Raw genomic sequence first — 16,033 nt, 5'->3', positions numbered from 1 at the left:
AGGTTTAGGGTTTTGCATAAGCTTCACTAAATTGAAGTATAACTAGGCATGAGGTATGGCAGGGTTCTAATTATAATCCAAGTTAATCCATGGGTTGGAATTCAAATGTAGTTTAGGGTTTAAGTAGTGATCACCAATGTGATACACAACTAGGATTAGAATATGAGCATAAGCTTTGGTTATGTTTCACTAATGGAACATGGCTCTCATCTACAAGATTAAAGGTTGGTTTAAACAAGTAAGATGTAATACTACTCTAAAATTCTCTAGGATAGACATGGCTATGGTTAGCATCTATAATCTCTCTCACTTCTAAATGTCTTGTAATAGCCTAAGGTCCTACTCAAGATATGATGATATGATCCTCTAAATATATGGTTTGCCTAGGGATTCTACCTTGCAATAATCTGTAGCTTGTTCTTCAGGAAATCTGATAAACCTTCATCTTGTGGTATGCCTCCACCTCCTAGCTTCTTCATCTTGATCCTAGCTAACTCACATGGAAGGTCTCAAGTGTTTGGTTTCCTTGTAGCATGGTACAAGATGTCCAAATGGATGAAGGGTGTGGCTCTATTTATAGGCTTGGGCAAGCTCTAGTATCATGACACATAGGTGGTGACTCTTGTGTTAGTTTGATGAGTAAGGTGCTTGGGTGTCATGCCCTCATCCATAGCAATCCTTTGAGCATGAGGTGGCATAGCTTGGAAAGCAAGTCTTGTAGATATTTTCATCCTATGTGGCAAGATCATTATCCTCTCATATGATTTATTCTTGGATAGCCAAGTGGCATTTGTTACTAAATATCTTGTGGATGGTTTTGCTATTGTGGATGAGTTAATATATCATATTGGATTGGATTTACATTATAATATTGATCAAAAGATCAAGGTTGAAGGTTATTCCTCAAATTTGGATAGTTGGTGTTTGATTTCACCAAGGCATGATCATATGAGTTTCAAAATACTCATAGTCAGTTTGATTCAAATAGTTTGAACTATAAATCGTAATGTAAATGGATTTAGTTTTATGATATTCCATATACTTAATAAGTTATGATTTAAATAAGAATGTGTGGCTTTTATGCACTTTAGACCCTGTGGTTTACCTTATTTGGTAATAAGTTTAGAAGTGAATTAATTTACACACAAAGGTAGTTGCTAACTTTTAAGTGTTAATAAGTTAGGCTTCGATTCTTAAAGAATGTGTTGATATGAATCTAATTCTATTTGATCTAATCCATAGATCAAATCATCTCTACCCAAAACAAGGTTTTAACAAAGATCACAGAAAAGTTTATAGCGCTTGACTTGATGATCTACTTCAGTTCCAGCTAGTCAAGTGAAACTTCAGTTACTGTGGTAAGTTTTATTTGAAAGCGCAAAAATTCCCCGGATTTTCTATGCATGGATGCAATGCACACTTTGGTGTTCTCTCATTCTGTAACCTCTAAACCTGGGATATTACAGCCTCTCCCCCTTAAACTGAACTTCGTCCCGAAGTTCGAACGCTCTCATGTTTCGGAATGTTGAAATGTCTTGAACAGATCACCATCCTTCAACTCCATGGTGATCACACTAGATATAGTGGAATATATCCCTTGTCCAGATCCTTCCTGGAGTCTTTTGTTGTCTGGCACTGATACTTTCTTCAATTCTATGATTTCTTCCAACACTCTAAGCTTCTAGACTTAGTCTCCAAGGATTATTGAATTAAACATCTTATTGTGTTAATGGACTTTACTAATGGTTCTGGTGACATCTTCCTATTTGGGTACTCAAAGCTTGGTTCTACCAGCTGCGGTAATCCAGCTGCGATGTAATATGGCACTATGGTATACCAGCTGCGGTGTCCAAACCTTAATTCTAAAAGATTTATTTAAGGTAGTGTATTGTTTTCCCTTACTACCATAGCGAAAGTAATGGTACTTGGTAAAGTATTTACAGTAGGCATGGTCCTGGTTGTTTAGTCCTACGAATGGATTAGACTCATTTAGTCCATCCAATCATGGCTTCTAGTTTATACTAATTATCCTCCCTTTGGTTTCTTTAGGTTCCATGAAAGGAATCTTTCTAATAGGCTTATGTTTTGGTATGGTCAAACTCCTTCGGTCTTAAGCCTTCTTAAGCTTTGCATGTCCTTCGACATCTTCTTCATCCAACTTCATTATCTTAGACTTACTTGAGCTCTCTTGGTTTCGAGTAATTACAATTACCCACTCAAGTTAGGGTCTAACCCTTACTTCCTCGGGATATGAACCTCGGCTTCTGGTCTGACAACCTCTTGAGAGTACTTTTAGATGGGTACCTCCCAACAACCTTATAAAAATAAGATTGGACTTCCTCTCAGTTCAGACCTTCTTCTTGGTCCATCATACTCCAATATTATATCTTAATACTTCTCATTCAGCCTTCCTCTCCCCCTTGGAGTTTACTAATGATCTTCCAACTTCCTTTCTTCTAATCATTAAACTCCAAGGTTAGGTAGTTGGTTTAAGTCTGGTTTATATTTTGTACTTTTCTAAAGTCTCACGAAGAATTCTTTGTGGTGTATCCACACAGTTGTGGGTATCCATTATGAATCCTCCGACTAAATATTTACGAACTACGAGATACCAACTGTGAAATACTAGCTGCGGAATCCCCCTTTCTTTTAGGGTAAAAGAACGATTAAGCTGTGGACTATCTGTTACCAGCTGTAGACTATCTAACACAAGATGTGACTTATTGGATACCAGCTGTGGCTAGGTTATGGTTGTCAATATCTACCTACCAGCTGTGGCTACTTACATAGTTGTAGTTAAGATATACCTCACTTTACATACTTTATCTTCATGATTATCCTATATCAACTGTGGTCTTATTATACCAGCTACGACTTCACTTGTCTATTTTCCTTCTTCTAGGGTTGTTTTGCAATAAAATCACTTGTTGACACTATGAAAATAGTATTGTAAGTGACTTCAATTGCCTTCCCTTCTTCCATAATGAATACAGCTCTACTTCTTCTGCTTCATATTCACTATTTTTCTCACTTCCATGATACTTCCATATTGAAGTACTCCTTGATTAAGGAATAAAGTGAGTTTGGATTGGTCCTTCCTTCGGAGTATTGTGGTTACTTCCCACAACTTTACTTCCTTCCTCTAGTTAACCTTCATCTTGTCTTCAAAATCTTTAGAATTCGTCACTTCCTCACACGAATACCTTTACCCTCTAGACCTATAACATCAAGTAAGAGCTTGATATTGCAACATGCATTTGCATATCAAAGTCAAACTTCATGTATGGATCTAGTCAATCAATGAAGATTCAAGAAAATCCAAGAAGATCCAGCGTTGTGCTTATAATACGCATCCTTATATGCCTGAATATAGTAGTTGGGTAAGACATCCCTAAACATCAGGCGTAGATGTGCAATATATAACACCACATAAGATAGGTTTAGGTTGTGATACATAGCACAATACGTGAATTTGTACTATTGGTCTCAACATTTATCTTAATTGCACATTTGCAATAAGACAAACTTGAAACAAAATGGCCTGGGATAGTTGAAGTTAACCTAGTTTTCTTTGAAAGTACTAACAAAATAGTATACCATATATATGTGCTATTGAGGACTACTTCCTATAATATAATTAGTTCTAGCATGTCTACTCTAAACACATGATTGTTTAGAATATACCACCTATAACTCTAGGATTTCTCTATGTGATATGCTCTAAATAAGTCTTCTTTAAATTAAGGACTATGGTTCTAACATACTTGGTACAGCTATTAGGATTTTAAGGCCTAAGCTTTCGAACTATTCCCTAAATCCTACTCCTTATCATCCTTTTGTTATCGTACTTATGATGTTCTACTCCATCATACCATGATTCTCAAGTGAATCATATATGAGTACCTAGTTTATTATTGAAAGTAGACTCATGTAACTCCTATCACTCTTCCTTACCTCCTATGATTGAGTCATCATAGACATATACTACCTTATAGTACTTATCTACATTACTTAACATCAGTCATTTGACATTTTTAATGACACTTACTTAACTATAACTTGCATTGGTATACTTCTTCCAATAGGATATCTTCCTTATGGTTGTATCCTCTCTTTGGAATACCATGTATTGTATACCAACTGTGGTTTACTACCACCATTTATCTTAAGCTTCAATGGTGTTCTAATTAGTTGGAATGAATCAAGATAACTAACTAACTTTACTTAAGAAAGATAGATAAGAAAGATTGACTCAAGTGTGTCAGGATTATTCTCAAGTGAATACCCATCTCAAGTCAAAAGAATGGTTGGTTTAGCATAGTTAACTTAGCTAAAACACTTCCTATAGACACTACCAAACCTATAGGTCTCCTTTAAAGGGTTTTAATCCTAGGGTCAAAGCATTTGCTCTGATACCAGCTGTGGTGACCCAGCGTACCACTGCATGGTGTAGTACACAAGTCGTTGACATAACACAAGTAAAACACCGTTCCACTCATATTACATCTCTCAGAGTGGTACAACAGAAACATATGCGAGTCCAAGGTATGTCTATAGAAATACACACGAGCCGTTTACATAAGATCCACACAACCTCCTACTTTACAGTGAGGTAAAACTTCAAATAAAGCTCCAGAAGAACGACTCGTAGTCTATCTTATAGCTAACTCAAGTTTAAGAGCTAATTGGCTGGTTATAGAATTCTAGCTACTTAGGTGCTAGGATTAGGGAAAGGTTCCCTTCTATTACTAGTCTAGGTTTCCATTATAGCTGATGCAGAAGTTGACTCCATTGACTTCTTTGATTGGATTCTTCATCTTGTTGCAGTTGACTCCTTTGTCTCCGAGTTCCACGGTAGTTTCTCCTTCGGTGCCTTGATCTAAGAAGGGGGTTCAAACGAGATAGAATGAGTACGAGCGTACTCAGCAAGTTCATATTAAGAAATAGGTGTATCATGCACTAGCTACAGCCATAGACCAGAAAGTCATAGGCCAATGCAAGTTTTTGTAAACATTTCTTCAAAAGGTTTATTTTATTCTGAAAACTATGCCCGTCAGTCTTCACAGGTTGATGATGTCTACGCCCCCTCCTTTTCCTGTAGACAGTGTTGGGCCTCCAAGAGCAGAGGTTTGTAGAACAGCAGCAAGTTTTCCCTTAAGTGGATCACCCAAGGTTTATCGAACTCAGGGAGGAAGAGGTCAAAGATATCCCTCTCATGCAACCCTGCAACCACAAAGCAAGAAGTCTCTTGTGTCCCCAACACACCAAATAGGTGCACTAGTTCGGCGAAGAGATAGTGAAATACAGGTGGTATGAATATATATAAGCAGTAGCAACGGCACCAGAAAAGTGCTTTGCCCAGGACAGTAAACAAGCAGTAGTAACACAGCAGTAGTAACGCAGTAAAACAGTAAACAAGCAGCGATAGCAGTATTTAGGAACAAGGCCTAGGGATTACACTTTCACTAGTGGACACTCTCAACATTGATCACATAACAGAATAGATAAATGCATACTCTACACTCTCTTGTTGGATGATGAACACATTGCGTAGGATTACACGAACCCTCAATGCCGGAGTTAACAAGCTCCACAATTCAATGTTCATATTTAAATAACCTTAGAGTGCATGAAAGATCAATACGACTAAACCAAGTACTAACATAGCATGCACACTGTCACATTCACGCTATGTAGGAGGAATAATACACATCAATACTATCATAGCAATAGTTAACTTCATAATCTACAAGAGATCATAATCATAGCCTACGCCAAGTACTAACACGGATGCACACACTGTCACCATTACACCGTGCAGGAGGAATAGAACTACTTTAATAACATCACTAGAGTAGAACGCAGATATATTGTGATACAAAACACATTGCAATCATAAAGAGATATAAATAAGCACTTCACTATGCCATTCATAACAGTGAATAAGTATTCTGTGAAATATAGCCTAAGAGACCCACACGGTGCACACACTGTCACCTTTACACACGTGGGACAAGGAGTCTCCGGAGATGACATAAGTAAAATTCACTTGACTAGCATAACGACATCTAGATTACAAGCATCATCATATGAATCTCAATCATGTAAGGCAGCTCATGAGATTATTGTATTGAAGTACATAGGAGAGAGATGAACCACATAGCTACCGGTACAGCCCCGAGCCTCGATGGAGAACTACTCCCTCCTCATGGGAGACATCAGCGGTGATGAAGATGGCGGTGGTGTCGATGGAGGAGCCTTCCGGGGGCACTTCCCCGTCCCGGCGGCGTGCCGGAACAGAGACTCCTGTCCCCCAGATCTTGGCTTCGCGATGGCGGCGGCTCTGGAAGGTTTCTCGTACCGTGGCTTTTTTTCGAGGTTTTAGGTCGAGGGGCTTTATATAGGCGAAGAGGCGGCGTCAGAAGGTCAACGGGGCGGCGACACCATAGGGTGGCGCGGGCCACACCCAGGCCGCGCCGGCCTATGGTTTGGTGGGCCTGTGCCCCCTCTCTGGCGGTTCTCGTGTGTTCTGGATGCTTCCGGGCAAAATAGGAACCTGGGCGTTGATTTCGTCGAATTCCGAGAATATTTCTTTACTAGGATTTCTGAAACCAAAAACAGCAGAAAACAGGAACTGGCACTTCGGCATCTTGTTAATAGGTTAGTTCCAGAAAATGCACGAATATGACATAAAGTGTGCATAAAACATGTAGATATCATCAATAATGTGGCATGGAACATAAGAAATTATCGATACGTCGGAGACGTATCAGCATCCCCAAGCTTAGTTCTGCTCGTCCCGAGCAGGTAAAACGATAACACAGATAATTTCTGGAGTGACATGCCATCATAACCTTGATCATACTATTTGTAAAGCATATGTAGTGAATGCAGCGGTCAAAACAATGTATATGACATGAGTAAACAAGTGAATCATAAAGCAAAGACTTTTCATGAATAGCACTTCAAGACAAGCATCAATAAGTCTTGCATAAGAGTTAACTCATAAAGCAATAATTCAAAGTAAAGGCATTGAAGCAACACAAAAGAAGATTAAGTTTCAGCGGTTGCTTTCAACTTATAACATGTATATCTCATGGATATTGTCAACATAGAGTAATATAATAAGTGCAATAAGCAAATATGTAGGAATCAATGCACAGTTCACACAAGTGTTTGCTTCTTGAGGTGGAGAGAAATAGGCGAACTGACTCAACATTGAAAGTAAAAGAATGGTCCTCCATAGAGGAAAAGCATCGATTGCTATATTTGTGCTAGAGCTTTGATTTTGAAAACATGAAACAATTTTGTCAACGGTAGTAATAAAGCATATGTATCATGTAAATTATATCTTACAAGTTGCAAGCCTCATGCATAGTATACTAATAGTGCCCGCACCTTGTCCTAATTAGCTTGGACTACCGGATCATCACAATGCACATGTTTTAACCAAGTGTCACAAAGGGGTACCTCTATGCCGCCTGTACAAAGGTCTAAGGAGAAAGCTCGCATTGGATTTCTCGCTATTGATTATTCTCAACTTAGACATCCATACCGGGACAACATAGACAACAGATAATGGACTCCTCTTTTATGCATAAGCATGTAACAACAATTAATAATTTTCTCATTTGAGATTGAGGATATATGTCCAAAACTGAAACTTCCACCATGGATCATGGCTTTAGTTAGCGGCCCAATGTTCTTCTCTAACAATATGCATGCTCTGGAAGGTTTCTCGTACCGTGGCTTTTTTTCGAGGTTTTAGGTCGAGGGGCTTTATATAGGCGAAGAGGCGGCGTCAGAAGGTCAACGGGGCGGCGACACCATAGGGTGGCGCGGGCCACACCCAGGCCGCGCCGGCCTATGGTTTGGTGGGCCTGTGCCCCCTCTCTGGCGGTTCTCGTGTGTTCTGGATGCTTCCGGGCAAAATAGGAACCTGGGCGTTGATTTCGTCGAATTCCGAGAATATTTCTTTACTAGGATTTCTGAAACCAAAAACAGCAGAAAACAGGAACTGGCACTTCGGCATCTTGTTAATAGGTTAGTTCCAGAAAATGCACGAATATGACATAAAGTGTGCATAAAACATGTAGATATCATCAATAATGTGGCATGGAACATAAGAAATTATCGATACGTCGGAGACGTATCAGCATCCCCAAGCTTAGTTTCTGCTCGTCCCGAGCAGGTAAACGATAAACAAAGATAATTTCTGGAGTGACATGCCATCATAACCTTGATCATACTATTTGTAAGCATATGTAGTGAATGCAGCGATCAAAACAATGGTAATGACATGAGTAAACAACTGAATCATAAAGCAAAGACTTTTCATGAATAGTACTTAAAGGCAAGCATTAATAAGTCTTGCATAAGAGTTAACTCATAAAGCAATAATTCAAAGTAAAGGCATTGAAGCAACACAAAGGAAGATTAAGTTTCAGCGGTTGCTTTCAACTTATAACATGTATATCTCATGGATAATTGTCAACATAGAGTAATATAATAAGTGCAATATGCAAGTATGTAGGAATCAATGCACAGTTCACACAAGTGTTTGCTTCTTGAGGTGGAGAGAAATAGGTGAACTGACTCAACAATAAAAGTAAAAGAATGGTCCTTCAAAGAGGAAAGCATCGATTGCTATATTTGTGCTAGAGTTTTGATTTTGAAAACAAGAAACAATTTTGTCAACGGTAGTAATAAAGCATATGTATCATGTAAATTATATCTTACAAGTTGCAAGCCTCATGCATAGTATCTTTACTATTAAATCTGGATCTGGTGTTGGTACGCGTACGTCGCACACCATCAGGCATCAGCGAGATCGATCCAGAGAAGATCCGTATCAAGCGCTTGTAGCCCATGCACTATCGGACCAGGCCTGTAAAAAAATCCTACAGGGCCGGACATGTTAGAATCCACAAACCTACCACGGGCTACTCAAAAGATGGGCCAGTCACAACATCCAGACTAACAACAGTCATCGGACCTTAAAAAAAGAACAGTTCGCTCCGCAATTTTGATCGGTAGTTGAATCTCGTGTGAATTGAACCTTTCGCCGCCCAACACTTGATCCGTATTGCCGGGGGAGATAACAATCGTGAAAAGAGCCTGTCTTTTGCGATTCCCCAATAGCTGATAAAATTCCCCTGGATCGCCACCGTACTCACTTTGCCGCTATCCTACAGCTCTACGCCGCCGCAGGTTCCACCAGGGTCAGCCCCAAACTATGGCCACCAGCCCCGATCCTGATACAGGAACACTGGCCTATTCTGAAATCAACCTACTGTGTACTGTGTAATACAATACATTTCTTTGTTTATATTTTACAACATTGATTCCAAATGCTACTGGTAAGCTGAAGATTGCAATTTTAAAGCATCATCATAGTGCTAATGCGTGTCAACTAGGAGTAGGTGACAATTAGCTAACTGAAGAAAAAACAAAGTAGCCCTATACGGGTAGATAATTGGAAGGAAGAAAAGGATCAAAACAAGCCCTAGCATTGACTCAGAGAAGAACGTAGATGATGTATATTTTGTATGGTGAATATGATGATAATGGATAAAATTGACCTATTTGTTTTATCACTAATTACGCACTAAAGCATGCACAAACTGAAAGTTGAATTTTTTTTGGATCGAAAGTAGATCAGTTTCTGTAACTTCCGTCCTGTGAAGATCAGGCATGCTCATATTCCATCAGCAACGAGTACACAAGCAATGGCACTCCGTGAAAAGCACAACGCCCAACTATTTTGAGGTGGAAACTGATTGTAAACTATAGGTTAAGCTATAGTTTACAATCAGTTTATTAACCATATGTTTAAAGCGTCACTGAAAAATTAGAGGGGAGGAGAGGAAAACCTGAGATCCGCCGCAACGCGCGGGCATTTAGCTAGTACTAATAGTGCTCGCACCTTGTCCTAATTAGCTTGGACTACCGGGATTATCGCAATGCATATGTTTTAACCAAGTGTCACAAAGGGGTACCTCTATGCCGCTTGTACAAAGGTCTAAGGAGAAAGCTCGCATTGGATTTCTCGCTATTGATTATTCTCAACTTAGACATCCATACCGGGACAACATGGACAACAGATAATGGACTCCTCTTTAATGCATAAGCATGTGGCAACAATTAGTGTTCTCATATGAGATTGAGGATATATGTCCAAAACTGAAACTTCCACCATGAATCATGGCTTTAGTTAGCGGCCCAATGTTCTTCTCTAACAATATGCATGCTCCAACCATTAAGGTGGTAGATCTCTCTTACTTCAGACAAGACGGACATGCATAGCAACTCACATGATATTCAACAAAGAGTAGTTGATGGCGTCCCCAGAAACATGGTTATCGCACAACAAGCAACTTAATAAGAGATAAAGTGCATAAGTACATATTCAATACCACAATAGTTTTTAAGCTATTTGTCCCATGAGCTATATATTGCAAAGGTGAATGATGGAAATTTTAAAGGTAGCACTCAAGCAATTTACTTTGGAATGGCGGAGAAATACCATGTAGTAGGTAGGTATGGTGGACACAAATGGCATAGTGGTTGGCTCAAGTATTTTGGATGCATGAGAAGTATTCCCTCTCGATACAAGGTTTAGACTAGCAAGGCTATTTGAAACAAACACAAGGATGAAGCGGTGCAGCAAAACTCACATAAAAGACATATTGAAAACATTATAAGACTCTACACCGTCTTCCTTGTTGTTCAAACTCAATACTAGAAATTATCTAGACTTTAGAGAGACCAAATATGCAAACCAAATTTTAGCATGCTCTATGTATTTCTTCATTAATGGGTGCAAAGTATATGATGCAAGAGCTTAAACATGAGCACAACAATTACCAAGTATCACATTATCCAAGACATTATAGCAATTACTACATGTATCATTTTCCAATTCCAACCATATAACAATTTAACGAAGAAGAAACTTCGCCATGAGTACTAAAAGCTAAGAACACATGTGTTCATACGAACCAGTGGAGCGTGTCTCTCTCCCACACAAGCATTTATTCAAACAAAAACAAAAACAAAAGCACACAGACGCTCCAAGTAAAGCACATAAGATGTGACCGAATAAAAATATAGTTTCAAGAGAAGGAACCTGATAAGTTGTCAATGAAGAAGGGGATGCCTTGGGCATCCCCAAGCTTAGACGCTTGAGTCTTCTTGAAATATGCAGGGGTGAACCACCGGGGCATCCCCAAGCTTAGACCTTTCACTCTTCTTGATCATAGTATATCATCCTCCTCTCTTGACCCTTGAAAATTTCCTTCACACCAAACTTCTCATAAACTTCATTAGAGGGGTTAGTACATAATCAAAAACTCACATGTTCAGAGATGACACAATCATTCTTAACACTTCTGGACATTGCTCAAAGCTACTGGAAGGTAATGGAACAAAGAAATCCACCCAACACAGCGAAAGAAGCAATGCAAAATAAAAGGCAGAATCTGTCAAAACAGAACCGTTCGTAAAGACGAATTTTATTGAGGCACCAGACTTGCTCAAATGAAAATGCTCAAATTGAATGAAAGTTGCGTACATATCTGAGGATCACTCACGTAAATTGGCATAATTTTCTGAGTTACCTACAGAGAGTTTTGCCCAGATTCGTGACAGCAAAGAAATCTGTTTCTGCGCAGTAATCCAAATCTAGTATGAACCTTACTATCAACGACTTTACTTGGCACAACAAAACACAAAACTAAGATAAGGAGAGGTTGCTACAGTAGTAAACAACTTCCAAGACACAAAATAAAAACAAAGTACTGTAGTAAAATAACACATGGGTTATCTCCCAAGAAGTTCTTTCTTTATAGCCATTAAGATGGGCTCAGCAGTTTTGATGATGCACTCGCAAGAAATAGTATTTGAAGAAAAAGAGAGCATCAAGAGGCAAATTAAAAACACATTTAAGCCTAACATGCTTCCTATGCATAGGAATCTTGTAAATAAATAAATTCAAGAAGCATAATGCAACAAGCATAGAAAGATAAAACAAGTGCAGCTTCAAGATTTTCAGCAAAAAGAGAGGTGTTTTAGTAACATGAAAATTTCTACAACCATATTTTCCTCTCTCATAATAACTTTCAGTAGCAACATGAGCAAACTCAACAATATAACTATCACATAAATCATTCTTATCATGAGTCTCATGCATAAAATTATTACTCTCCACAGAAGCATAATCAATTTTATTAGTTGTAGTGGGAGCAAATTCAACAAAGTAGCTATCATATATAGGAGGCATATTGTAATCATAATCAAATTTATCCTCCATAACAGGCGGCAACAAAAGACTACTATCATTATAATCATCATAAATAGGAGGCAAAGTATCATCAAAGAAAATTTCCTCCTCAATTCTTGGGGGACTAAAAATATCATGCTCATCAAAACCAGCTTCCCCAAGCTTAGAATTTTCCATAGCATTAGCAACAATAGTGTTCAAAGCATTCATATTAATAACATTCCCATTAGCATGCATATAAAGTTCCATGGGTTTTTTAATTCTCTCTTCAAACACATCATGTCCTAATTCAAGATAAAGTTCATAAAGATCTCTCATATTTTTGTTGTTTTCCATTATGCCTAACTAGTGTAAACAAGAAACAAAAAGTTGCAATTGCAGGATCTAAAGGAAATAGCTTCGAGTACTTACAACGGCGCCGGAAAATAGCTTGGTAGCCGAGATCCGGAGTGTGAGTACCTTTTACCTTTCCTCCCCGGCAACGGCGCCAGAAAATAGCTTGATGTCTACGCCCCCTCCTTTTCCTGTAGACAGTGTTGGGCCTCCAAGAGCAAAGGTTTGTAGAACAGCAGCAAGTTTTCCCTTAAGTGGATCACCCAAGGTTTATCGAACTCAGGGAGGAAGAGGTCAAAGATATCCCTCTCATGCAACCCTGCAACCACAAAGCAAGAAGTCTCTTGTGTGCCCAACACACCAAATAGGTGCACTAGTTCGGCGAAGATATAGTGAAATACAGGTGGTATGAATATATATAAGCAGTAGCAACGGCACCAGAAAAGTGCTTTGCCCAGGACAGTAAACAAGCAGTAGTAACGCAGCAGTAGTAACGCAGTAAAACAGTAAACAAGCAGTGATAGCAGTATTTAGGAACAAGGCCTAGGGATTGCATTTTCACTAGTGGACACTCTCAACATTGATCACATAACAGAATAGATAAATGCATACTCTACACTCTCTTGTTGGATGATGAACACATTGCGTAGGATTACACGAACCCTCAATGCCGGAGTTAACAAGCTCCACAATTCAATGTTCATATTTAAATAACCTTAGAGTGCATGAAAGATCAATACGACTAAACCAAGTACTAACATAGCATGCACACTGTCACCTTCACGCTATGTAGGAGGAATAATACACATCAATACTATCATAGCAATAGTTAACTTCATAATCTATAAGAGATCATAATCATAGCCTACGCCAAGTACTAATACGGATGCACACACTGTCACCATTACACCGTGCAGGAGGAATAGAACTACTTTAATAACATCACTAGAGTAGCACGCAGATATATTGTGATACAAAACACATTGCAATCATAAAGAAATATAAATAAGCACTTCACTATGCCATTCATAACAGTGAATAAGTATTCTGTGAAATATAGCCTAAGAGACCCACACGGTGCACACACTGTCACCTTTACACATGTGGGACAAGGAGTCTCCGGAGATCACATAAGTAAAATTCACTTGACTAGCATAACGACATCTAGATTACAAGCATCATCATATGAATCTCAATCATGCAAGGCAGCTCATGAGATTATTGTATTGAAGTACATAGGAGAGAGATGAACCACATAGCTACCGGTACAGCCCCGAGCCTCGATGGAGAACTACTCCCTCCTCATGGGAGACAGCAGCGGTGATGAAGATGGCGGTGGTGTCGATGGAGGAGCCTTCCGGGGGCACTTCCCCGTCCCGGCGGCGTGCCGGAACAGAGACTCCTGTCCCCCAGATCTTGGCTTCGCGATGGCGGCGGCTCTGGAAGGTTTCTCATACCGTGGCTTTTTTTTCGAGGTTTTAGGTCGAGGGGCTTTATATAGGCGAAGAGGCGGCGTCAGAAGGTCAACGGGGCGGCGACACCATAGGGTGGCGCGGGCCACACCCAGGCCGCGCCGGCCTATGGTTTGGTGGGCCTGTGCCCCCTCTCTGGCGGTTCTCGTGTGTTCTGGATGCTTCCGGGCAAAATAGGAACCTGGGCGTTGATTTCGTCCAATTCCGAGAATATTTCTTTACTAGGATTTCTGAAACCAAAAACTGCAGAAAACAGGAACTAGCACTTCGGCATCTTGTTAATAGGTTAGTTCCAGAAAATGCACGAATATGACATAAAGTGTGCATAAAACATGTAGATATCATCAATAATGTGGCATGGAACATAAGAAATTATCGATACGTCGGAGACGTATCAGTTGACTAGAACTTCGTGGAGTTCCTTTCCTGCCGCGTTCGCAGTTCCCTTCCCGGAACAGGGAGTGACAGTCACAATTCTTGATACCCTCTGCAGAGGTGCGTTACTTTACCCCACAAGAGATCTTAACCATGTTGCCGGCCGAGAGTATGTCCCCGTCCACACTTCCTTTGGTGTGAGGCCCAGTATAAGATCCAAGCCAATCACTGCCTTCTCCGCGACCCTGCAAACCCACCCTTTTGTCCAACCGTACACCCCCAGTAGACTTCTCCCGATAATACGGCTTTACTCACGGTGTACTCCGGACAATCCATCATAGATCGTAGAGCCATCATCACTAATGGATGGGGATTTAAAAGGCTATCCCAACCTACGGCAGTGCCTCCAACACCCCGCCGGCTCTACCAATCCGTTGGCGTGCAGAAGGGAAAAGATACAGCTGACTTCCCCAGAGCCATTATAGATCTTATGGATAACGCGATATGTACGGCGCTAGAATCACTGGACGGCATTGGTAATTAATCCTAGGGTGATATAACCCATGCAATGGAACCTCCACCATATCAACACATACCATGGTTCCATTGCCCACCACATAGTCATATTCATAATTGTAAAATAATACTTTGCTTTTCAATGCATGAGTGATAAGTATAGTACTTTGCATATAGTTTGATACAAATAATCAAATGACATGAGCAAGCGATGAACTTGCCTTTCTTGACTGCAAGATTATGCAGGCAAAAGTTTTGATACGTGATAACTCCAAATTCTGAAATACCATCATCGTCCGGTAAGGACAATGTTTAAAGAACGGGCAAAAATGCTATAATGTATAGTATGAGGTGCAATCGTAACGAGCGTAACCTAACCTCGATGATTTATGATGTATGAGTTGTAAAGATTTCTTTAAGGTTGGTTGCATTTTTAGAATGGTTCTCAAACAAGGTTCTTATTAGGGTTTGGTTATATTAGCATCATAACCAAGTGATGTAAGGCATCATAACAATCATACACATAAGAATAGTGATGGAATAATCTGTAAAGAACAGTTGTCAATTTTAAGTTCTACAGAACATGGTTGATGATTATTTATATTATACTTCAAAAGAATAACTTTTGAAGAACATGTTGTTTAAGAAACATTTAGTATTTCAAAGAAGGATTAGGCTTCTAAGGTTTGATTGTCATTTGTACTTCAAAAGAATAACTTTTGAAGAACATGTTAAATAAGAATATGAACTTCTCTACATAGGAGCTATGGCTTTCAAGGGTTTACTATTGAATTCATTTAGTTCCACTAATAGGGACTAGTTGGGTTTCTAAGTTGAATGGGTTTCTATATAGCAAGTATTGGCAGGTTTATTACGATGGTTGATTATTGTATCATATCAAAAGATGATGGTCAAGATGGTTCTATAAATTAGCTATTAGGGTTTACTATGGTTTCACAATTGCTTCACTAAGTAGTCTCTAATGGTTTCTAAGCTAAGTGACTTATCATTTCCTAAGTAGGGTGATACGTCCAAAACGTATCTACTTTCCCGAACA

This window comes from Lolium perenne, chromosome 3, assembly GCF_019359855.2.
Source record: "Lolium perenne isolate Kyuss_39 chromosome 3, Kyuss_2.0, whole genome shotgun sequence".
In the NCBI taxonomy this organism is placed as follows: domain Eukaryota; kingdom Viridiplantae; phylum Streptophyta; class Magnoliopsida; order Poales; family Poaceae; genus Lolium; species Lolium perenne.
Note: the sequence above shows the minus strand (reverse complement) of the source record.